Below are 26,420 nucleotides of genomic sequence, written 5' to 3' on the forward strand. Positions count from 1 at the left end.
TAGCCTGCGAACCTCCATATGCTGTGGGTGTGGCCCTAAAAAGACAAAAGACCGAAAAAAAAAAAAAAAAAAAAAGACAGGTGTGAGACAGTGGCTACTTTAGACCCACAAGGCTCAGGAGGTCCATACAGAACAGACAGATGGACAGAAGGGTGCAGGAGACTTCTACCTAGGGGGTGAGGGGGGCGTGGGGTTGAGCTCTCTAGGAAAAGAAACCAACTTCATTCAGGGGCAAAATTGGCTTGATCCTGTGCACTCCCTGGGGCACAAGGGCACATGCTCAGCCTGGAGTTCCTGGCCCCATTCCCACACGGCCTTCTAGCCAGAGCCGCACCCATCAAAGCCACACCCAATGCACGGCTGTCTACAGCCTTCTCCTAGGGGCCCTCACCCCAATCTGAAGACCCCTCCACTGCAGATGTAAGTGGGCCGGGTGTCCTAAGAAGGCCCCCATCCAGCTAGAGCTGGAGCGGGAACCCAGGAGTCCAGGCCCTGAACCCATGTTTTTCCCCCACCCAAGAGTGCTGAGATGGGGGTTATTGCACCTGTGGTGCTTGAATGTTGCCATGAGTTTTGGGGACACATGAGAGAACACACAAGAGTGATGGCATCTTGTAATCCCAGGCTTCTATCCACATCCCCAGCCTCAAAGCCCACTGTTCACTCGATAATCTCTGCTCCCACCACACTGTATGATTTCACATACACCAGCCTTTACAAATGCTCTTCTCTGCTTAGAATGCCAAGCTAATATTTATTGCTCCATACTGGGTGCTGAGGACACAAAATGGTGAGGAAAGCTAGCAAGGTCTTAGCTCTCACAAGGCTTACTACCTTCCTTGTTTGCCTGGCAAACTCCTATGCATCCTTCAAAACCCAGTTCAGTTGCCACTTCCTCCTGGAGCCACCACCTGATTGCCCCCACCTCAGATCCAGGTAGCACATCCTCTGCCAGCCCTGCCTCATTCACTGTGACAGTAGAAGCTGGCCAGGCAGTCTTTTGGGCAGCGGTGGAGAGAAGGAAGGAAGCATGATGGGCCTCAAACCCCAGTCCCCTCAGCTGAAGCAGGCATTAGGTTTTTCTGGCCCCTAAATCAGAAGGGGTAATTTTCCAGACCCCAAGTCAGAGGGGGGAACAGAAATGTACTTTCCAAACCTGAAAACTCTCCAGAGGAGCTGCAGACTGACACACCCTGACTAGAGAGGCCCTCAGCCCCAGATGCCGTATCTTTTCTCTAACCTGTGTCTGTCTGTTCCTCTTCACCCTCTTGATAAAAAAGAGACATCAGGGAGTTCCCGTCGTGGCTCAGTGGAAATGAATCTGACTAGTATGCATGAGGATGCAGGTTCGATCCCTGGCCTTGCTCAGTGGGTTAAGGATCCAGTGTTGCCATGAGCTGTGGTGTAGGTCACAGATGTGGCTTGGATCTGATGTTGCTGCAGCTGTGGCATAGGCTAGGTTCTCCCTAGCCTGGGAACCTTCATATGCTGCAGGCATGGCTTAAAAAGACAAAAAAAAAAAAAAGAGAGAGAGAGAAAGAGACACACTGAGGTTTGAAAAGCAAAGGGTCTAGAACCCAGCAGACTCTGGCTGGAGTCCCAGCTCCTGTGCTCACAGCCCTGGGTGCCTCGATTTCTGCACTCACCTGTTGGTGGGACAGGTGCCCTCCTTGCATTATGGTCAAGCAGGCCAGTGAGGCTGCATGTGGAGCATTTGGGCAAGGTCTGGCACACAGAAGGGGCTCAGGTGTGGCTGTAACCAGTCATCCATAGCCAGCAGGGCCCAAACTTCTCTTCCACTCCTGCCTGAGACAATTTTTATTTTTTCTCTCTTGGACCCCAGCTCCTCCGTTCATTCCCTGTGACATGCTGCCTCCCTGGGGTTCAGCTGCCCCATCCAAAAAATGGGTAAAGCCAGATCTTCCACTGTACTGAGCTGTTATGGGGGCTTAGGATGCTGCGCAGTTTGTAAACACTCTGAGCTGGTATGGAAATGGATTTGATTCCTGTAATTTACCTGTTATTGACATCACTGCTCAAGTTTCAGTTTCCTTATCTGTAAAATGGGACTAACAATAGCCCCTCTCTGCCTGGAGTGTCTGCCAAGGATACTTAGGAGTGGAGTCGGCACTAAGTAAACCACAGTTACTGTTTTGTTGGGGTTTTATGTGTGTGTGTGTCTTTTTAGGGCCACACCCATGGCATACGGAGGTTCCCAGGCTAGGGGTCTAATCAGAGCTGTAGCTGGCGGCCTATGCCACAGCCACAGCAATGCCAGATCTAAGCTGCATCTTCGACCTACACTGCAGCTCATGGCAATGCCGGATCCTTACCCCACTGAGCAAGGCCAGGGATCAAACCCGCATCCTCATGTTTCCTAGTCAGATTTGTTTGCACTGAGCCACGACAGGAACTCCCATAGTTACTGTTATTTCCAGCAGTGGAGAAGAGGAGGGAGGAGGGGAGGGGGAGCAGCCTGGAAAGGGGGATGCTGGTGCACTTGCCCAGGGTCTAGGTGGTTCTTCCATCCTCTCCCACCTTCTGTCTGTCCCGTCCCCCCACCACCACCCCCCTGCCGCCTTCCTTCCCTTGAAGCTGTACTGCATGAGCTCAGGTTGGTTGGCTCAGCCAGAGCTGCCCAGGGGTCATTTGGAGAATCACCAAGTGGGTGGCTGGTCCAGCCTAACCAGCCTGAGCCTTCATCCTCACCCCCACCCCACCCCCCCCACCCCCAATCTCCCAGCATGGCTGCTTCCTGAAGGCTCTTTGGCCCCACTCTCAGCCCTGGCCCTGCCACCTGGGAGCCAGACTCTGATAATCCTTCTTAGTGACTAAAAATACCCCAGAGTAGGGGAGAGAGAGAGATGAGGGCTTTGTGCTGACACAGGGAGGGGGAGGATGAGCAGAGGTTCTCTGCTGCTCCCCTGAACGCCCCCCCCCCAAACACCCCAGCACCACCCAGCAGAGCAGGGCTCTGCGCAAAGGTTTGTTCTGTTTTATTTAAATCTAACTGGAAACCCAGGGCTTGCCTGGCCTGTGGAAAAAAGGAAATCATTTCCAACTCCAGATGTCTGGGGCACCCGGGGAAGAACAGACACACACATACACACTCACCAGGCCCCCGCAGCTTGGCCTGCTGCCCGGGGTCACCTGACTCCTTCAGCTGGAGGCTCAGGCAGGGAACACATGATGTGCTAAGCAGGGGTTATTTGTAGATAACCACAGCTGCCCCAGCACTGGGCCCTGGCTCTTCCACCCTGGACTCTCAAAGCAGGGTCCTCTCAGGGTTCTAATGACTGGAGAGGCAGCTGGTCCAGGAGACACCACCATGCTGATCCCTTTAACAACCCCAAGCTAAGGATCTGCCTCGCTCCTGCCCTCCACAATCTGGCCCTGTTGATACAACTCCCTCCCCCTGACTAGCTCAATTTACTGTATATACCCCTCCTTCTCCCACTAGCTCAACTCACTGCAATGGCTGTCTGGTGGATTTCCAACCCACCAAGCTCATTCCTGCCCTAGGGCCTTTGCATGTGCTCTTACCATACTTAATCTTTGTCTACCTCCATCTTATCATTCACATCTTAGATTGCTCTTTACCTCCTCAGCAAAGTCTTCTCAGGTAACTACCAAACAAGCCACCATGTTATTCCATCTCCTTATCCAATCTGTTTTGTGTTTTTGCTTTTTAGGGCCGCACTTGCAGCATACCTAAGTTCCCAGGCTATGGGTAGAATCAGAGCTGCAGCTGCCAGCCTCCGCCACAGCCATAGCAACTTGGGGTCCAAGTTGCATCTGTGACCAATGCTGTAGCTCACAGCAACACCCGATCCTTAACCCAGTGAGTGAGACCAGGGATCAAACCCACATCCTCATGGATTCTAGACAGGTTCTTAACCCACTGAGCCACAAGGGGAACTCCTGTTTTCTTATTTATTTGTCTGCCTCATTCCAAGGCAAAAGCCTCATGACAGTAAGAATGTTTAGTCACAGCTGTGTCCTTAGATAGGGCCTGCCACGACATTGGGTGCCACCTAAAGGTTTGTGAAGTAGATGAAGAAGTGGAATGGGCAGAACAAACACTTGGACAGGTGGGTAGACTGGAGGACTTTAGCTCAGGTGGTCAAACCTTCTTGTTTTCTGTTTCTGTTTCTCTTTTTTTTGGGGGGGGCGGGGCTGTGCCCATGGCATGGAAGTTCCCGGGCCAGGGATTGAACCTGTGCCATGCAGCAACCTGAGTTGCTGCAGTGACTTACCCTGCTGTGCCACAAGGAAACTCCCAGGTGGTCAAATTTTCTAGAAAAAGAAACCACTTGCTCTAACAGTCAAGATTAGTTTGATCCCCATAAAGCAGGTCCACTGCCTTCTTGTTTCAGGACTGGGAAAACTGAGGCTCAAATCAAGAAGTGGCTGAATGCAGGTCACCCAGACAAGAAGGAAGCCAACCAGGGCTGGAAGCTCCCCAGGGTAGGGAGGGGGTTGCTCTACCTACCAGCAGACTCAGGACCCAGAGGACCCTGTGCAGACCTCCCCAGGCCTGTCTCTTCCTATCACGCATTCCCAGGGAACAGATCCTATACCCCTCTTTCCCGTTAAGTTGCCCTAGAGCCTTTACAGGGTACCAGGAGCTTACACATAATTTCTTAACTTTGCTTGCTTTCTTTTCTTTCTTTCTTTATTTGCCTTTTAGGGCCACACTTGAGGCATATGGAGGTTCCCAGGCTAGGGGTCTAATCGAAGGTACAGCTGCCGGCCTACACCACAGCCACAGCCACGCCAGATACCACAGCTCATGGCAATGCCGGATCCTTAATCCGCTGAGCAAAGCCAGGGATCGAACCCATAACCTCATGGTTCCCAGTCAGATTCGTTTCCACTGTGCCACAATGGGAACTCCTTAACTTTGCTTTCGTAACATCTACACACGCCAGCAGGCTCAGGGCCTGGGGTGAGCCAGGTCACGTCCCCTAGAATCCCCAGCCCACTGGCCACCCCACCTCAACACAGCCTGCCTTCCAACCCACTGCCCCTCCCACTCCCCTAGCCACACCTTCTCAGGACCACCTCTTGGCAATGCATCCTCCCCTCTGCCCCCCAATAAAGCAACCAACAGTGGGGCCATGAGGGTTGCTCTGCAGCTGCCTGGGAGCTGGCTGGGGGCACACATGCCTTCGGGAATTTGCTCCCTCCCTGCTATAGCCCTTGCACTATTTCACGCCCAGGTGCTAGAATTCCCAAGAGTGCCTCCCAGTGGTCCAGCCTCCAGGCCTTTGCACAGGTGGTGGATCGACAGTGTCTTTTTTTTTTCTTTTTTGGCCACCCCCATGGCATATGGAGTTCCCAAGCCAGAGATCAGATCCGAGCCGCAGTTGTGACCTAAGCTGCAGCTGGGGCAACACCAGATCCTTAACCCACTGTACTGGGCCAGGGATGGAACTTGCCATCCTAGCTCTCCCAAGACGCCTCCGATTCTGTTGAGCCACAGTGGGAACTGCCAGACGTGCCTTTTTCCTGAAAGGCGCTCACCTCCTTCACTGGGCCAGTTCATACTCGTCTTTTAAGACCTGAGTCAGATTAAATTCCCTACTTAAGAGGCCTTCTCTACCCTTCCCACCCTCACCTAGCAGAGGTCCCCTCCCTGGCCCGTCCCCACCCCCACCTGGGCCTCTCTTCTCAGCTTTTGTTCAGTGCTGGCTGGCCCCACAGAGCTTAGGGAGCTGAGTCATTTCACCTCCCCTCCACAGTGAGGGTCAGACCCAGGAGAGATGGCTGGGGTCCCCAGCACCACCCAGTCAGGGAAGTTTCCAGAAGGACTGAGGGGGGAGAGGGGATCAGGTCTCTGGGGGCTGGGAGGGAAAAGGAGCAGCCCCAGCGGCAGACGAGGGCAGGGGGGCAGCAGGATCTGATATTTGTGCAGGAGAGATAAGCATACAGAAGGGTGTGTGAGAGGAGCTCACCTGGGCTATTACAATTAAAAACAAAAACACATGACTGCAGTGAGTTGAACCAACATGCAAAAACCATGCATGGAACAGTGTGTGATTCAGGTGCGTGTTTTTTGTTTTTTTTTTTTGGTCTTTTTAGGGCGTAGCCACAGCATATGGAGGTTCCCAGGCTAGGGGTCTAATTGGAGCTACAGCTGCCGCCCTACACCACAGCCACAGCCACGCAAGATCTGAGCTGCGTCTGCGACCTACACCACAGCTCACAGCAACGCTGGATCCTTAACCCACTGAGGCCAGGGATCCAATCCACATCCTCATGGAGACTATGTTAGGTCCTTAATCCACTGAGCCACAACGGGAACTCCAAAAATTTCTTTAATTAGGAGTTCCTGCTGTGGTGCAGTGGGTTAATGATCTGGCTTGTCTTTGTGGAGCTGCCAGTTCAATCCCTGGCCCACTTCAGTGGGTTAGCAATCTGGCTTTACCGAAGCTCTGGCATAGGTCACAGCTCCAGCTCAAATTCAGTTCCTGGCCCGGGAACTTGTACATGATGTAGGTAAGCCAAAAATGAAAAAAAATTTTCTTTAATTAAAATAATTACCAAATTGGGATGGGGTGGGGTGGGGTGGGGAGGAAGAAAAGCTATGCTCATGGACGTGGGAAGATCACCAAATTGAAAAAATGAAAGCCAAATGCAGAGACACTAATGGCCTGACTCGTAATTTATGCAACGGAAAACCACCAGAAGAGTTCTGCCTTTGGTAACATCAGGCCAGCCCTCTCAGAGATAACAACGATAAACTCTGGACTACACATTAAAAAACTACCTGAAGAATTCCTGCTGTGGCCCAGTGGGTTAAGACTCTGACTGCAGAGGCTTGGGTTCACTCCCTGATCCTCAAGTGCAGCCATTAAAACAAAACAAGTCAGGAGTTCCCGTCATGGCGCAGTGGTTAACGAATCCGACTAGGAACCATGAGGTTTCGGGTTCGATCCCTGGCCTCGCTCAGTGGGTTAAGGATCTGGTGTTGACGTGAGCTGTGGTGTAGCTCATAGGTGCAGCTCGGATCCCTCGTGGCTGTGGCTGTGGTGTAGACCAGCAGCTGCAGCTCTGATTTGATCCCTAAACTCGGAACTTCCATATGCCTCAGGGGCAGCCTTAAAAAGACAAAAAAAATAAAACAAATAAAATAAAATTTACAATTCAGTTCCTCAGTTGCACCAGCAACACTTCCTTTTTTTCATTTTTTAAAAATTCTATAAGTGTAATTGATTTACAATGTTGTGATAATTTCTGCGGCACAACAAAGGGATTCAGTTACACATACACATATCCATTCTCCTTCAAAGTCTCTTCCGACATAGATTATCACAGAATAGACCAGCAACATTTCTATACTCAATAGCCATATGTGGCTTGTGGCTACCATATTGGGCAGAGTAGAAATGGAATGTCTGGAGTTCCCGTCATGGCTCAGTGGTTAACGAATCCGACTAGGAACCATGAGGTTGCAGGTTTGATCCCTGCCCTTGCTCAGTGGGTTAAGGATCCAGCATTGCTGTAAGCTGTGGTGTAGGTTGCAGACACGGCTCGGATCCCGCCTTGCTGTGGCTCTGGTGTAGGCTGGTGGCTACAGCTCTGATTCGACCCCTAGCCTGGGAAACTCCATATGCCATGGGAGCGGCCCAAGAAATGGCAAAAAGACCAAAATAAAATAAAATAAATAAAAAAGAAATGGAATGTCTCCATCATTGCAGAAAATTCTACTGGGCAGTACTGCTCTGGAGAGTGCCTGAATATAGGCAGAAGTTGGAGGGAAGTCTATACTTGCAATAAGGGACCAGCACAGGGTGAGTTTCCCTTTTTTCACTGTTATTTACTAATGGATAGAAACTGGCTCAACGGATAAGCGATGAGGTCCTACTGTACAGCACAGGGAACTATATCCAATCACTTGTGATAGAACATGCCAGAAGATAATATGAGAGAAAGGATGTATACATATTCTTTTATATACTCATACATATATGACTGGGTCACTTTGCTGTACAGCAGAAATTGACAGAACATTGTAAATCAACTGTAATTTTTTTTTAAAATTAAAAAAATAAAAAGAAACTATTAAAAAAAAAAAGAAAGAAAGAAACTGGCTCAAGAAATGAGAAGACGGGAGTTCCCGTCGTGGCGCAGTGGTTAACGAATCCGACTAGGAACCATGAGATTGCGGGTTCGGTCCCTGGCCTTGCTCAGTGGGTTAACGATCCGGCGTTGCCGTGAGCTGTGGTATAGGTTGCAGACGCGGCTTGGATCCTGCGTTGCTGTGGCTCTGGCGTAGGCCGGTGGCTACAGCTCCGATTCAACCCCTAGCCTGGGAACCTCCATATGCCGTGGGAGCGGCCCAAGAAATAGCAACAACAACAACAACAACAACAACAACAAAAAATGAGAAGACGGAGATCCAAGAAACCACAATAGTTCAACAATGAGACAATGGGACAGAAAATGCAGGAAAGGAAAAAGCCAAAAGAAAAAGAAAAAAAGAGGAAGGTCCAAATTCTACCCCAAATTGCTGTGCAAGTCTCTTGCTAACCCTTGAACCATGTGCAGGGCAGACTTCAATCAGCCCAGCTAATAACTAAACGGAAGTAAGATTTCATCTGCTACCCACCACAGGGGAAAGTGACTTTGGAACTTGAGTCTAGACACTTTAATTGCCTGTGGAAAAATAATGAAAAAAAAAAAAAAAGAATCAATATTCTTCAGAGGAACACAACAGAATCCAGAGTATGTACAACATATCTTCCACAATATCTAGAATACAATCCGAAATTACTTGACATGTAAAGAGACAGGAAAACAGAATCCATACTCAAGAAAGAAGGAAATTAATGGGGACTGACCTTGAGGTGACCCAGATGTTGGAAGGAGCAGATAAGGTCTTTGAAATAGCTAGTATAAGTATACACAAGGATGTGAAGAAAAGCTACCTCCTACTGAATGAACAAATAAGAAAGCTTAGGAGAGAAGCAGAAATTATACAAATGCACCAATTGGAGAATCTAAAACTGAAAATTTACAGTAGTTGAAATAAAATTCACTGTGGACTCTGACATAAAGAATGAAATCTTGGAGTTCTCATCGTGGCACAGCAGAAACGAAACCAATAGGAACCATGAGGTTGCAAGTTCAATCCTGGCCTTGCTCAGTGGGTCAGGACCTGGCATTGCTGTGGCTGTGGTGTAGGCTGGCAGTTGTAGCTCTGTTAAACCCCTAGCCTGGGAACTTCCATATGCTGCGAGTGCAAGCAAAAAAAGACACCCCCCCCCCCAAAAAAAAAGAATGAAATCCTGCCATCTGCAACAACAAAAATGGACTTGGAGGTATTATGCTTAGTGAATGAAGTCAGATGGAGACAAATATTATATGATATCACTTATACATGAACCTAAAAAACCAAAACAAGCTAGTGACTATAACCCAAAAGAAACTGACTCAAGGATGTAGAGAACAAACTAATGGGGAGAGGTAAGGGAGATGGGCAAGATAGGGGTAGGGAATTAAGAGGTACAAACTACTATATATAAAGTAAGCTACAAGGATATATGCTACAGCACAGGGAATAGAGCCAATATTTTATAATAACTAAATGCAGCATAACCTTTAAAATTGTGAATCAGTATGTTGCACATTGAAAATTATATAATGTTATACATTAACTTTACCTTAAAAATAAATAAAATGCAATACCCATGGTGGTTTTTTTGTTTGTTTTTTTTTAAAGAAGGCATTATTGGAAGCACAAAAGACCCAGAATAGCCAAAGATATCCTGAAAAAGAAAAAAGGAGCTGGAGGAATCAGGTTCCCTGACTTCAGACTGTACTACAAAGCTATAGTCATCAAAACCATATGGTATTGGCATAAAGACAGAAATACAGATCAGTGGAACAGGATAGAAAGCCCAGAATTAAACCCACGCACCTACAGTCAACTAATCTATGACAAAGGAGACAAGAATATACAATGGAGAAAGGACAGCTTGTTCAATAAGTGGTGCTGGGAAAATTGGACAGCCACATGGAAAAGAATGAAATTAGAACACTCCCTAACACCATACACAAAAATAAACTCCAAATGTATTAAAGACCTAGATATAATACCAGACACTATAAAACTCTTACATAGGAAAACATAGGCCAAACACTCTCCGACATAAACTCTCCTACAGCAGCATCTTCTCAGATCCACCTCTTAGAGTAATGACAGTAAAAACAAAAATAAATAAATATGACTTAAAAGTTTTGGAGTTTCCATTGTGGCGAAGGCAGGTTCTATCCCTAGCCTTCCCAGGCATTGCTCAGTGGGTTAAGGATCCGGCGTTGCCATGAGCTGTGGTGCAGGTCACAGATGCGGCTCGGATCCTGCGTTGCTGTGGCTCTGGCGTAGGCTGGCGGCTACAGCTCCAATTAGACCCTTAGCCTGGAACCTCCATATGCCATGGATGCGGCCCTAAAAAAGACAAAATACAAACAAACAAACAGTTTCTGCACAGCAAAGGAAACCCTAAACAAAATGAAAAGACAATCCACAGAATGGGAGAAAATATTTGTAAATGAATTGACTGACAAGGAATTAATCTCCAAAATTTATAAACACCTCCTACAGCTCAATACCAAAAAACCCCCAAACAATTCCATCAAAAAATGGGCAGACTATCTGAATAGACACTTCTCCAAAGAAGACATACAGATGGCCAAAAAACACACGAAAAGATGTTCAACATCACTAATTATTAGAGAAATGGCAAATCAAAACTACTATGAGGTACCACCTCACACCGGCCAGAATGGCCATCATCAAAAAGTCTGCAAATGAGAGAGTATGGAGAAAAAGAAACCCTATTACACTGTTGGTGGGAATGTAAATTGGTGCAACCACTGTGGAAAATGTATGGCAATTCCTCGGAAAACTAAACATAGAACTACCATTTGATCCAGCAATCCCACTCCTGAGCTATCCAGAGAAAACCATGACTCGAAAAGACACATGTACTCCAGCATTCATTGCAGCACTATATACAATAGCCAAGACATGGAAACAACCTAAATGTCCATCGACAGAGGAATGGATCAAGAAGATGTGGTACATATACACAATGGAATATTACTCAGCCATTAAAAGGAACGAAATAATGGCATTCGCAGCAACATGAATGAACCTAGAAATTATCATGCTAAGTGAAGTTAGTCAGACAAGGAGACACCAACATCAAATGCTATCACTTACATGTGGAATCTAAAAAAAGGACACAATGAACTCCTTTACAGAACACATACTGACTCAGACTTTGAAAAACTTATGGTTTCCAAATGAGACAGGTTTGGGGGGTGGGGGGATGTACTGAGGATTTGGGATGGAAAATCTGTAAAATTTGGTTGTGATGATTATTGTACACCTATAAATGTAATAAAGTTAATTCATTAGAAAAAAAAGAACAGGAGTTCCCATCATGGTGCAGTGGAGACAAATCAGACTAGGAACCGTGAGGTTGAGGGTTTGATCTGGCATTGCCATGAGCTGTGGCGTAGGTCGCAGATGTGGCTTGGATCCTGTGTGGCCATGGCTGTGGTGTAGGCCCACAGCTGTAGCTCCAATTAGACCCCAAGCCTGGGAACCTCCATATGCTGTTAGTGCAGCCCTAAAAAGACAAAAGATAAAAGACAAAAGACAAAAAAAAAGAACATTCTCTAACACCATACACAAAAATAAACTCAAAATGAATTAAGGAAAAAAAGAAGAAGGTGGCATTATTTATCCAAAGAAAAAACAAAAAAATTATTTTTTTCACTGTGAGCTTGATAGCTGATTGGAGATGGTAGGAGAAAGAGCAAACCAATTTAGAGCTAGATAATAGTAAATGCCAAATGGAAAAATAGAGAAGGAAAAAAATAAAGCTTGAATAGAAACATGCATCTGGGAGTTCCCTGATAGCTCAGTGGGTTAAGGATCTGACATTGTCAATGCTTCAACTCAGGTCACTACTGTAATGCAGGTTCAATCCTTGGGCTGGGAACTTCTGTATGCCACAGGAGTGGCCAAAAAAAATTGGTTAAAATGTTAAAATGTCCATGTAATGTATATTTTACCACAATTTTAAAAAAATGTACAGTCTCAGTGACCTTGGGACAATATCAAAAGATCCAACATACTTACATTTGGATTGCTCTAAGGATACAGTCCTCAGGAGAATTATTCTATCAGGAGGGTGGGGGAGGGGAAACTGATCAGCTTGTTTGGGTTTGGTTTTGTTTGTTTGTTTGTTTGTTTCTAGTACTGCACCCCTGGCATATGGAGGTTCCCAGGCTAGGGGTCTAATTGGAGCTGTAGCCGCCAGCCTACACCAGAGCCACAGCAATGCCAGATCCGAGCTGCGTCTGCAACCTACACCACAGCTCATAGCAATGCTGGATCCTTAACCCACTGAGCAAGGCCAGGGATCGAACCTGCAACCTCATGGTTCCTAGTTGGATTCCTTAACCACTGAGCCATGACGGGAACTCCTGATCAGTTTGTTTCATGATTCACTGATTTTTGCAAGTGTATTTCAAGATGACTTAATTTTTTTTTTTTTAAGGGCTGTACCCTTGGCATATCAAGGTTCCTAGGCTAGGGGTCTAATCAGAGCTACAGTTTCCAGCTTACGCCAGATCCAAGCCATGTCCGTGACTTACATCACAGCTCATGGCAATGCCAGATCCTTAACCCACTGAGCAAGGCCAGGGATCAAACCCGAAACCTCTTGGTTCCTCGTCAGATTTGTTTCTGAGGTGCCACAATGGGAACTCCTAAATTTTTGTTTTTTAAGTCCACACCTGCAGCATATGTAAGTTCCCAGGCTAGAGGTCAAATAGAGGCTGCGGCTGAGGCTACACCACAGCCACAGCAATTCCAGATTGAAGCTGCTTTTGTGACCTAAGCCACAGCTGTGGCAATGCCGGATCCTTAACCCACTGTGCTGGGCCTGGGATTAAACTTGCGTCCTAGCGCTCCAGAGACACCACCAATCTTGTTGTGCCACAGTGGGAACTCCAAGGGTGACTTTTCAAATAGAAAATTATATTCATACAAGAAAAAAAGAAAAAGTTTCCACCGAAGGGGTGGTGGACAAGAGGAAATAGGGCTCAGAGGGGGCCCTTCTGGCCGACAAAGAGCCCCCCATTCGTAGTTCACCATTTAAGAAACCAATTCCCAGGGGAGTTCCCTGTTGGACTAATGATTAGGATTTAGCACATTCACTTCTGTGGCCCAGGTTCAATCCCTGGTCTGGAGACTGAGATCCCACATCAAGCCGCTACAAGCCACAGACAAAAAAAAAAAAAAAAAAAAAAAGGAAGAAACCAATTCCCAATCAAGGTCCGCCTCCAAGGTGATGCCACTTCGCATCTTCGAGGGTGGAGGACATTGTGGGCTCCAGGTTGTACTATGATGGCTTCCCATCTCCACCCAAACTGGTCTAACACCTTCCCTCTTCTCCCACCAGCTGGCTGCCAGGCCCCTCTGCCGCCCCCTGGTGACAGCATACACGGAGGCTGGTTCAGATAGGGCCGAGCAGGGGCAAAAGTCAGATAGCTTTCTGGGACAGCAGGCCTTGTCCTCACCCACAGTGGGGATTGCCCAACATACCGGTGTGGGTACCTTTCCAGGTGTTGCCCACGACACTTGTTTGGGAGCAGGCCCTGTGCCAACAACCATCCGATGTACCTTGCCACCCTCCAGTAGAAACATTAGCCACATGCTGAGGAAGATACAGTTACCATCCGAATTGTACAGGGGAACTGACTTGTCTACCCAGGGTCATACTGGTAAAGGGCCAGGCTGGATGTGAACTCCGCTCTCCACCACCCCAGTGTTCTAGAAGGACGTGGGCTCTTAGAACCTCAGCCCAGCAGCGGCAGCCTCAGGATTCTTGGAAAGCAGGACTTGGAGTTCCCGCCATGGCTCAGTGCAAACGAATCTGACTAGCGTCCATGAGGATGCAGGTTCAATTCCCAGCCTTGCTCAGTGGGGTAAGGATCTGGCATTGCTATGAGCTGTGGTGTAGGTCACAGATGAGGCTCAGATCCCACATTGCTGTGCCTGTGGCATAGGCCAGTAGCTACAGCTCCGATTAAACCCCTAGCTTGGGAACCTCCATATGCTGCGGATACGGCCCTAAAAAGACCAAAAGGAAAAAAAAAAAAAGCAGGACCTGCTGCCTTAATGCCTGTGCTTCATCCCATCTCCACTTTACTACTTTGGACTCTGCTTGGGTCACTGGCGACCACCCCCTGGTCCAGGCCAATACCAGTGGTCAATTCCCCTTCCGGGGATTCCTGACCTCCCGGTGGTGTATCTTCCCCCTTGTCTATCCCTCCTTCCAGGGACTGTGGCAGCCTGGCCAATGGAATCCACGCTGGTTTGCCTCACCCTTGGCCCTGAATGGTGCCAGTACTGCACCCTCTCGCACCAGCTTTGCTCCCTGGGAAACCTTACCCACCCAGAGGTTACAATCAGCGTGCCTGGGCTTTGGTTTTCCAGATTCTTGCAATTGTTTCTCCTCCAATGCCAAACCTGCTAATCCAAGATCGCCTGGCCATCTCTTGCCCAGACAGGTCACACTCAAGTCACCCTCCACCCCAAGTGTACTCCTTGGCCAAGATCCCAGCATGCACCAAGTTTTTGGGGACAGGAATCTAGGTGTCATCCTGGATCCCTCCTCGCCTCCCCCCTAGCCACCACCCTGGACACTCAGCTACTCCAAGTCCTTCAATTGCATCCATCTCCCTGGTAACAATCAAGCAAGTCCCTTGTCCACTCAGTTCCTACTGCTGAGGCCCCGTCTCTCATCCTCAATCACTCTGGCCATCTGCCTCCTTCCATCCACATCTCCTTCTGCCACAGAGAAAGCTGGCGTTGGAGAGGGTGTGGAGAGAAGGGAACCCTCCTTCACTGTCGGTAGGAATATAAATTGGTGCAGCCACTATGGAGAACAGTATGGCGGGTCCTTCAAAAACTAAAAGTAGAGTTACCATGTGATCCAGCAATCCCACTCTTGGGCATGTATTCAGAAGAAAAAAAAAAAAACCACTAATTCGAAACGATACATACACCCCAATGTTCATAGCAGCACTATTCACAATAGCCAAGACATGGAAGCAATCTAAATGTCCACTGACAGAGGAATGGATAAAGAAGATGTACATATATACAGCAGAATACTACTCAGCCATCAAAACAAGGAAATAATGCTATTTGCTGCAACATGGATGGATTATCATACCAAGTGAAGTCAGACACAGAAAGACAAAAATTAAGATGATATCATTTATATGCAGAATCTAAAAAAGGAGAAAAATGAACTTAAAAAAAATTTTAATGTTTCTTCTTTTTAGTGGCACCCACAGCATGTGGAAGTTCCTGGGCCAGGGATCAAACCCACGCCATGGCAGCGATCCAAGCCGCAGCAGTGACAACTCCGGATCCTTAACTTGTGGAGCCACCCAGGAATTCCTAACAGACTTATTGACAAAACAGAAACAGACTCAAAGACCTAGAAAACAAACTTATACTTGCTAAAGGAGAGGAGGGATGAAGTAGGAGTTTAAAATGAGGATATAGGGGGAGTTCCCGTCGTGGCTCTGTGGTTAATGAATCCGACTAGGAACCATGAGGTTGCGGGTTCGGTCCCTGCCCTTGCTCAGTGGGTTAACGATCCGGCGTTGCCGTGAGCTGTGGTGTAGGTTGCAGACACGGCTCGGATCCCGCGTTGCTGTGGCTCTGGCGTAGGCCGGTGGCTACAGCTCCGATTCAACCCCTAGCCTGGGAACCTCCATATGCCGTGGGAGGGGCCCAAGAAATAGCAACAACAACAACAAAAAAGACAAAAGACAAAAAAATAAATAAAATAAAATGAGGATATATAAACTACTACTTATAAAATAGACATAAACAAGGTCCTACTGCAGAGCTCAGGGAATTATATTCAATATCTTGTAATAAACTATAATAGAAAAGGAAAAAAAAAAAAAGAGCAAGAAAGCCAACATCAGCATCACGTGCAGACAGCGGTTATAAAACAAACACCATGAAAACAGGATGACACCCAGTCCTGGCCAGTACTGAACTCTGGCAAGCCTGTCAGCCCAGCTCTGAGCCTTCCTTGTTTGAGGGGAAGCTGGCAAGTGCTTGTCACCTGGGCCTTAAAGACACAGCACCAGCAATGGGAGCCTTGGGCCTCCATCTCCCCAGAAGGGGGTGATTCTCCCGTGACTAATTCCAGCACATGGGCTTAACCTGGGGGTTGCACGGATGAGCGAAGTGCTACCCCAAGAGGTCACCAGTGTCTGGTGTCTGGGAGGTGATGGGAGTGGGGGTGGGGGAGGCACAGCTGGATAGGGGTGTCTTTAGGAGGGTAGAGTATGTTGGGGCAGGCAGCCTGATCTGGTAACTACCAGCTTGGGCAGGAATTTGACGAGTGGGAGAGGACAAGAGGAACTTCTTTGGGGGCCAATTCTGGGTGTGAGACAGCCTTTGAGAAGAGGGGTCACAGTGGGGATGGGGAGAGGGCATGGCTTTAAGACACAGGAGCCCCAGCAAACCCCCCCCCCTTACTTGACATGCACCTGAACATAGGCCCACAGACCTGTCCAGATCCCAGAGGAGCTGAGGCAGATACCCAGCCAGAGGGCTGAGAGAGAGGCAAACCATGAACTTCAGCTCATCTGGGCAGATCTACCTGCTGGGTGGCCTCAGGGGAGCAGCCCCTTGGGTAGATGAGTCAATAGCCTAGTGCCTGCCTGCCTGCGCAGGTCAAAGGGGGGAGCCACAGAGAAGATGTACAAGAAGCCTCATTCTCTGGGTGGGTGGAGTTCTAAAACCCCAGGGGGATTCTGGTCGTGGGCCCTTTAAGGACTGGAGTGTTTGTGTAACTATAGAGGCCAAGCACTTCCTCTCCGAAGATGCCTCTTCCCCACCCACCCCTCTCTCAGCAGCCCCACAGTGGCTCACTCTACAAGCCTGTCCTTCCCTCCGCCAGAGAGCCCTCCCACTACCTGGGGGGGACCCTTCCCTCTGTGCCTGGCATTCATCCTTTGGGATCTGGCTTTACCCCCTCCCCCACCCTGCTGACCTCCCACAGCCAACAGACCCCACAGTTCTCATGCTGGGGTCCATGGCCAGATGCCCAGGGTCTGTTCAACTCTCAGAAAACACGGCTATAATGCAATACCTGGATGCTTAATGCAATAGCCGTTGCCTGGACAGTTCCCTCCACCTGAATCACACTATTTACCCTCCTCCGACTCTTCCAGTAAACAGCTTGCCCGTCGCTACTTCCAGGAAGCCTTCCAGAACTGCTGGGTCAGAGGGCTGGGTCAGTGGTTCCTCTATCTGGTCCAGATTATTCTGTGCTGTAACTGCCCAGGGATATGTCTATCTCCCTAAAGAAGAGGAGGCTCTGGGGGTTGGGGGAAGGCCACTCCTGTGGGTTTCCACCACCTGCTCCAACTCAGGCCTCAGCTCAAATATTACCTCCTCAGAGGAGCCTAGTTACAACAGCATGAGTAAGGTGATGGAGAACGAATGCCTGGGCAAAAAAACAAACCGAATACCGCTAACATTTACGGGGGGTGGGGTGATTACAGAATATTTCAGTAATCAGAGAGAGAGAGATCTAGCTTGTTTCTCAGAAAAGAATTACTCTGGGAATTCCCTGGTGGCTCAGTGGTTAAGGATCCGGCGCTGTCACTGCTGTGGCTCAGGCTCAGGTTCAAGCCCTGGTCCGAGGAACTTCCATATGACGCAGGCACCACGAAAAAAACAAACAAAAAACCTGCTCTGAGTAAAAGCGAGTGGCTACAAATGTGTACACTGCAATGGTTTCTAAATATCCTGTGACCAGTTTCTAGGCAGTTTGAGCAAGGCTTGTATGCAAATGACTCGTGTAATTTTTGGACTTCTGAAGGTCTAAAGGTATGACATTTTCACCCAATTCCAAAAATCTCAGGGGGTTGAAATAGGTGAGCATCTCCTGCCCTTTTGGCTTCCCAAAGTCACCATAAGCATCTTCCTAATTTTAGAGACAACTCAGGCTGTACCCTCTGGAAAAGGTTCTGAAAATCCTTAACCCTTGGAGCCAACTGCACCAAACCCAGAACCCAAAACTCAGGCTCGCGAGGAAACGCCCTTCCTCCCTGGGCTCTTCCTACAGGCTCTTAGATCAAATAAACGCATCCTCTTCCATAAACCACAACATGTATGCGGAGTCGGATGAATCTGGTTGTGTAAAAAAGGTGCAATTTCAAAATTCGGAATTGCTTCTTTTTGAACTTTTTTTTTTTTTTTTTTGCTTTTTTAGGGCCACATCCATGGCATATGGAGGTCCCCAAGCTAGGGGTGGAATGGGAGCTACAGCCGCCGGCCTACACCACAGTCACAGCCACGCAGGATCTGAGCCACATCTGCGACCTACACCACAGCTCACAGCAATGCTGGATCCTTAGCCCACTGAGCCAGGCCAGAGATCGAACCCACAACCTCATGGCTCCTAGTCCTATTCGTTTCCACTGAGCTACAACAGGAACTCAACAATTTTTTAATTAAAAAAAAATTTTTATGGCTGCACCTGCAGCAATATGGAAGTTCCCAGGTTAGGGGCCGAATTGGAGCTATAGCTGCCAGCCTATGCCACAGTCGCACCAAATCCAAGCTGCAACTTTGACCTACACTGAAGCTCACAGCAAGGCTGGATCCTTAACCCACTGAGTAAGGCCAGGGACCAAACCTGCATCCTCGTGGATACTAGTCAGATTCTTAACCTGCTGAGCCACAATGGGAACACCCTAGAATCACTTCTTTGCCAGTGAAAAGAACTACATTAAAGGAGGGAGGCAGGTATCTGAGTACAGCCTGATGCTGCCTCCAAGAATTGCCTTATACTGTGGTATAGGCCGCAGCTGCAGCTCAGATTTGATCCCTGGCCAGGGAACTACCACATGCCTCAGGTATGGGTGGTAAAAAAAAAAGAAGAAGAAAAAAAAATCACCAAAAAAAAGAAGAAGAAGAAGAAAAAAAATCACCAAAAAAAAAAAAACCCCAGAAAAGAAAAAAAAAAAGAATTGCCTTATGACCTTCAGTCCATAAGAAAACCTGACACTAAGCAGTGGAGGGGAACTTGGACTTGATGGATAAAAATTAGCCATTCAGGATTTCCCGTCGTGGCGCAGTGGTTAACAAATCCGACTAGGGATCATGAGGTTTTGGGTTTGATCCCTGGCCTTGCTCAGTGGGTTAAGGATCCGGCGTTGCCCGGAGCTGTGGTGTAGGTCGAAGATGTGGCTCAGATCCCACATTGCTATGGCTGTGGTGTAGGCTGGCAGGTGTAGCTCCAATTGGACCCCTAGCCTGGGAACCTCCATATGCCGCAGGTGAGGCCCTAGAAAAGGCCAAAAAAAAAAAAAAAAAGATAGTCTCAATAACACACCACCCTAAAGGGTCACCACATTTGCCTTGAAGGATGGGCCACAAAAAGTGTTTTCTTCTTATTCTAAAGCAAAAGATTCAAAATCTATGGGGGGGCGGGGCGGGAATGATCTTTAAGAGAGACTCCGACCACCAGAAATAAAGTAAATCTCCTGCTCTCCACACGTCAGAATTTCTGGAAAATTCCAGAATACATGAGAAAGTCCTGAGTGTTCTGCCTCGGGGTGTGACTTGCCCCCAACCCCTTCCAGTCACCAGTCAAGCCTAGGGGAAGCTGCAGCTGGTGTCCAGGGCTGGGTGTTTCTGTTGTCTGCGTTTCACTGTTGGGGAAACTGAGGCACGGGGTAGGAAGTTGAGGGCTGGGCATCTTTCCAATCTAAGCCTATCTCCAGAGCCTGCCACCCGTATACCCTCCCCTTCCAAGCCAAGCCTCCCAGACCACAGCCAGAAGTATGTGAGATGTCTGTCGTCACATCACAAACATTTTTTTTTTGTCTCTTTAGGGCTGCACCTGCAGCACATGGAGGTTCCCAGGCTAGGGGTCAAATCGGAGCTACAGTTGCTGGTCTACACCACAGCTCCAGCAACTACGGATCCAAGCCAGGTCTGCGACCTACACCACAGCTCACAGCAACACTGGATCCTTAACCCACTGAGCAAGGCCAGGGATTGAATCCGCAACCTCTCATGGTTCCTAGTCAGATTTGTTTCTGCTGCACCATGACAGGAACTCCCACAAACATTTATTTGGCGCCCATGTGTGCCAGGTGTGGGGCTACACATGGGGATCCCAGCAAAGAATAGACTAGATTGGGATTCTGCTTGCCGTGGAGCTGAGGTACTAGACAGGGTAGGGGATGGGAGGCGGCAAATACCAAGTATTTTATTAAAATGTTCCATTTTATCAGGTAGTGGAGAGAAAAAAAAAGGCAAGGAGGAGATCTCTGGTGGCTAAGGGGGGTAGGGATCCAGCATTGTCACTGCTGTGGCTTGGGTCGCTGCAGGTTTGATCCCTGGCCTGGGAACTTCCACATGACACGGATGAGGCCAAAAAATAATATATATGGCAAGGAAAAGAGGTCAGGAATAGGGCGGTGGGGGCTGCAGTTTTCAACAGGAAGACCTCTCTGAGGTAATGTTTGAGCAAAAGAGGTGAGGGAGGTGGGCATGGGGACAGAATGGTCTAAGCAGTGGGAACAGCTTGTGCAAAGGCCTTGAGGCAGGCCCATGCCTGGTAGATTCAAGGCACAGATGAGGCCCATGGGGCTAGAGCAGAGGGGGAAAGGGGGTGAGGTGAGAGAGGGGAGGTGACAGCCTTATATTTAGACCTGCGCTAACCAACAGATCGAGTGGAGACGTGAGACCCAGAGGCAGACATTCCACAGCTTGGCCTGCCTGCTCTCCTCTCTTGCCACTGTCCTTGCCTCCTGCCAGCTCCCAACAGCTTAGCCCTGCTCCAGCTGTGTGGCCCCATTATGCCTGCCAGGCTCATGGTCATAGCTGTGCCAGAGCCAAAGGGAGCCACCCTTAGGCATGCCCATCCTGGATTTGGAGGAGGGGCAGGGACAGTACTGGTCACACGGTTCCAGCTCTGCAAAACCAGGGATGTAGGCTGGGCATCTGAGTGTCCAAATCCCCTCTGTGAAGCCTCTGAAACTGGAGGGGTGTGGTGCATGCCTGGGCCGGTGGTGGGGGTAGTGGGGGTGGGGAGGGCGAGCAGGCCCAGGTGACCGGGTCCTTGTCCACAGGGTTATAAGGAGGGCTGCTGAGTCCTTCCTCCTACCTCTGGAAAGAGAGACAGCAGGCTGGTGGAGGAGCCATCCTCAAAATACACCTGCCTTGGAGTTCCTGTTGTGGCTCATCCTATTATCCATGAGGATGTGGGTTCGATCCCTGGCCTCACTCAGTGAGTCAAGGATCCAGTGCTGCTGCAAGCTGTGGTGTAGGTCACAGACATGGCTGGGATCCTGAGTTGCTGTGGCTGTGGTGTAGGCCTGCAGCTGTAGCTCTGATTCCAATCCTAGCCTGGGAATTTCCATATGCCACACATGTGGCCCTAAAAAGCAAAAACAAACAAACAAACAAACAAACAAAACAAAAACAGCTTTGCTTTGGAGTTTCCTGGTGGCACACTGTGTTAAGTAAGGAAGTGGCATTGTCACTGCTGTGGCTCGGGTTCAGTCCCTAGCCTGGGAACTTCTGCATGCTGTGGGCATGGCCAAAACCAACCAACCAACCAGCAAACACCTGCTCTGGTTTTTGCTGCCTGTCCTCAAGGCTCAGCCAGGCCTTGTGCCCCTTAGGGCTCCTGTCACCTCCCTGAGGATATCTTGCCCCAGCATTCAGCTCTGTGCCCTGCCTCCTCCTCCCTGCTGACCCTCCTCTCTGCCTCATTAGCGCCCTCTCCCTGGCTTCCTCCCTCCACTCCCTCCAGCGAGCCTTGCAGGTCAGCTGAATCCCCAACACATGCTGGAGGAAGGGAGAAGCCTTGCCCACCAGGAAAGCACTGGCCTTCTCTTCCTTCCTGCTGCAGCTTCCTCTGCCCTAGGGCACACTGATCATTCCACACAAAAGACAAAGTACCAAAGCAAACCACCCTCAACACACACAGCCATGGGGCCCGACAACCTTGCACCCCTCAAGCAAGGGCCCACCCAGGGTCTGTTGTTGTTGGACTGAGGGGCCCGGAGAACCCTCAGTCTCTTCCCTTCTCCCCCGGCTCATCCTGCTCCAGCCACACTGGCCTCCGTGCTACAGCTCCAACAGGCCAGGCTGGGTCCTGCCTCAGGACCTTTGCACATGGTCCCTCTGCCTGAAATGCTCTTCCTCCAGGTGTCCACCTGGCTGGCTCCTTTTCATCCTTTGGGTGCCTTCCCTCTCCCCTCTCCCCCCAGCCCTCCTCCTAAAACATCAGCTTCATGAGGGGGGGGGCAGCAGAGAAGCTTCATTTTGTTCACTGCTTGTCCCCAGTGCCTCCCCACACAGGTTCTTCATAAGTACATGCTGAATGAATAAATGACAGGATGGAAGGTTGCTGGGGCTGAGCATAGGGTAGAGGGGGATTGCCAAGGGGTGACTGGCAGAGGCTTGACCCCTCCTCAGATACAGTCATGGGGTCCTAAAGCAAAATATGGTTTGGGGAGCCCAGGTGAAGTGGGGAGAAAGGCGAGCTCCTGCTGGTTCACTGTGGAGAACTAGTGTGATGGGATCATATTAACAAAGGTATAAAGGTCAGGTTGACGGAGGAGAAAGGCCTCCTCTATGCCAATCTGGTCAGAGCCAGGCTGGGTCCTAGGGGCCAAACCAAGGGTGGCAAAAAGGGAGTAAGATTTCTTTTTTCTTTTGTCTTTTTGCCATTTCTTGGGCCACTCCTGCGGCATATGGAGGTTCCCAGGCTAGGGGTCCAATTGGAGCTGTAGCCACCGGCCTACGCCAGAGCCACAGCAATTCTTCAGAGCCCATGAATTCTTCATAATCCTGAGTAAACTGGATCTGAGCCGTGTCTGCAACCTACACCAAAGCTCCCAGAAACGCTGGATCCTTAACCCACTGAGCAAGGCCAGGGATCGAACCTGCAACCTCAGTGTTCCTAGTCAGATTCATCAACCACTGAGCCACAACGGGAACTCCAAAAAGGAAGCAAGATTTCTTACTCTCTATTTCTAATGGCCTGGGACAGGGGTTAGGTTGAGAGGGAGAAGGGGTGCCAAATAAAGGAGTAAGACCCCTGCCACTGGGAGGACTTATTCACACAGGGGATTCAGAGACATTGCTGAGATTGACCTCTTCTTCCATGGTGAAACCCTTGCTCCCTTGGCTTCTGGCTTGCCACCCACTCCTGATTTCTTTCCTTCCACCCATTCCCCCAGGGCAGGGATGTCACCCAAACTGCAGGCTTGCTTTGCCAAAGCTTACCTCCCACCTGCCTCCACCTGGGTGTCTAGAGGCATCCAGATCCTGGGAAACAGATTGCCGACTTGCAATCTGAACCTGCTCTCCCATGCCCAACTTCAAATCTATTCAGGATCCATCCACACATCACCGAGCCACACCTCCAACTGGTCCAGCCTCATCATGGTCTGGACCAGTGCAGTCACCTCCATGCTCCTGCCCTCGGCTTCTCCCATATTCCCCATGGTGTCTCCCCACCATATCTTTGTTCACTGGTCTCTCTGACCCTGAGCTTTTTTTTTTGGCTGCACCCAAGGCATACAAATGATCCCAGGTCAGGGATGGAACTCAAGCTGCAGCAGCGACAACACCAAATTCCTAACTGCTAGGCCACCAGGGAACTCCCCATGAATTCTTCATAATCCTGAGTAAACTGACCAATGGTCACCTCCTACAAGAAGCCTTCCCTGACCCCTCCTTAGGCCAAGTCAGGTCATTTCTCTGGGCTCCCCGCTTCCCCCCCGCCCCCCGGGATCCACTCTGCTTTACAAGGTTCGTATCACCAGCTGGGCATTGTGCTCACCTCTGGGGTGATGAAGAAACTGAACCAGAAGGTAAAGTCACTAGCCTGAGAGCACCAAATTCAAACTGGCCAGACAAGGTCAGAGGCAGCTTCCAGAGAACTGGAAAGGGGACAGCTTGCAGTGCTCAGGTAAGAGAGGAGCATGCACCCTGGAGCCCGCTTTCCTGTGGGTGTCCCTGGAGGTGATGGGAGAAGTGAACCCTGGCCCACTCCCCCCAACCAACTACAGTCAGCTCAGCGGCTCCAGTGCCCAGGGAGCACCATGCCAGGCACTGGGCCAACCCAACACTTTACATGCCTGACTCACTCAATCTGCAGATAGCTGTGGGTTCTGAAGACAGGAGCACTTGGGCCTTCCCCCCATTTCTCAGAGCAGGAAATGAAAGCTCCCAGGGCCCTGAACTCCCACCAGTGCTGCAGCCCCCACGCCCCATCCTCCGAGGCATAAGGCTGCTGGCTAGGCCTGGCCAAGCCCTTTCCTACTTCCTAGCCAAGGCTTCCTTTGAACAGAACGACACTCTCAGATACAGGTACTACTGGCCCATTTTACAGACAGGCAAACTGAAGTTCAGAAAACTTCCTCTGGGGTCCCAAGGCTAATTCAATGACCAAGGCTCCCAGCTGAAGCTGGGAGGGCAGCCAAGGAAGACTTGACCCTTTCTGCCTGCAAACTGGCTGGGCCTGCAGGGACCCAGGCATGCTAAGTGAGGCTCCAGGCACTCCCATTACTGCCGAGTTTATTCACAGCAGCTGCTTCTGGAAGGGGCTAGAGTTGAGGCTGGGGCCTCTGGGAGTTTCCAAGGCACCCCTCCACTCCAGAGTTCCTATGTCGGGTGGCCCCATATAATAGACCCAGGTTTCCCCAAAAGGGCCAACATGGCCCCTGCACTCAGTCACCTGAGACCTGGCCTGGGTTCCTAGTGCATCTTCGGGAACTTTCCATCTCACAGGTTTTGCAAGTCAGATTCAGCCACAACAGCCTCACACCCCTAGACCTGTTTCTGCCTCAGTTTCCCTTTCTCTCCACACTTCCAGCTGCCCACACCAGAAATTCCCATGCACTCTCCTTCACGCCCCACTTTTGAGCAGACCAGGAAGGCGCAGAGGGGTGTTCTTTTGCCAAAATGAACCCCAATTCACCTACTTTCCATTTTACTGTCCATCCAAACCAGAAGCCTCCTCCCAGGTTTCTTCCCATCTCTCTTGCCCATAGCAGCTGCTGAATCTTCTTAACACATTGGACCCGGTTACTCAATTTGTTCTAAGCCTCTGTGGTCCCTACAGACTTGAGAATGTAATCCACACACTCCTCGCCATCTTCCAGGCCTCGGCCAACGTCTTCCCACCTCGGATCCCGGCTCACCACACTTCAGCCACGCTGTCCTCTTTTCCGTTCTGCAAACACACCAGTCTGGGCCTTGCCTCGGAATCTTCTTGCTCTTTTCTGGGCCTAAAAACCCCTCGCTGGGTGGTCCACTCAGGCTCGGATGACACCTTCTCCGAAAGTCCCTCCCTGACCCTAAACCCATCTCCCAGATGTGTTGTCTTCCCAGCACTCAGTACCGACTGAAATTATCTGTGACTGTTTACGCGGTTTTTAGCCATCTACGCGGCCAAGCGGCGGGCTCTGAGGCCAGGGCCCTGGCTGCATCCCCAGCCCTGGCACATCGGTGGCACCCTGTAGATACAGATTCGCGGGTGACGGACCGACACCTCCTGTCGCGTTGGCGTTCACACATCCGGATTCCCCCGCGTCACCGTTCTAGGTTCGTCCTCACTCCCGCCCGTTTCGCGGCCGCGTTCTCAGGGGAGCGGGGTTCTCTCGGGAAGGCGGCCCGGGCCTGGGACCAGATGGGAAGCCCCGAGAGGCCGTCCCGGGCGAAGTGATGGGGGACAACGGCTGCGTCTGGGGGCCGCCGCGGGCGCCATGGCCGTGGAGGCGGGGCCCGAGCCCTCCGCGGCGTTCCGGGCTGCGTTCCGGGAGCGGGGGGCTAGCTTACCTAGGGGCGTGGGTGGCCAGGCACACCGGGGACCGGAGGCTCGGCGACGGACAGCACGCCTGGCGCAGATGCAGAGGAAAAGGAGACGCGCGCAGTCTGCACGAGGGAACCGGACTCTGCTCCCGGCACCGCCTCGGCGGGGGGCTGGTGAAGAAGGCTTGGGGGAGAGCGCGGGGCGGGGCCTGGGCGGGGCCGGGCTGAGCCCTGCTGGGCACAGGGTCCTAGCGGCGCTCTGTCCCCTCGGTGAGACTAGGCCTCTTACCCGACCCCCGCCCCGCGCTGCCAGGCCCCGCCTCCAACCCCGCCCCTCCCCGCCCCGTGGCGCGCTTGCCCGGTATCCAACGCAGGTTTCTTCCCTGTGCTAGCTTTATCTCCTGCCTTTGAGCCTAGCACCTTCCGCTGCGCGCTCAGTCGGGGCCCCGCTTTTCTTCCGTTCGCTGCATATCCTCCTCGGCTCCCTCCTGGGTCTCCTCTCACCGCCCGG

The 26,420-nt window shown here is 50.3% G+C and overlaps 1 protein-coding gene across 1 annotated transcript in view; it reads right to left on the bottom strand.

Annotated features, from left to right (window-relative positions):
* Positions 1 to 26,217, bottom strand: part of CERS4 (ceramide synthase 4) — a 43,817-nt gene extending 17,600 nt beyond the window's left edge. Inside the window, exon 1 of the mRNA XM_047777244.1 lies at positions 25,937 to 26,217. The gene's annotated coding sequence lies outside the window, so the exon portion shown is untranslated. The remainder of the gene's footprint in view (positions 1 to 25,936) is intronic.
* Positions 26,218 to 26,420: the final 203 nt, after the last annotated feature.

The sequence above is a fragment of the Phacochoerus africanus genome, chromosome 4 (genome assembly GCF_016906955.1).
Source record: "Phacochoerus africanus isolate WHEZ1 chromosome 4, ROS_Pafr_v1, whole genome shotgun sequence".
Lineage (NCBI taxonomy): Eukaryota > Metazoa > Chordata > Mammalia > Artiodactyla > Suidae > Phacochoerus > Phacochoerus africanus.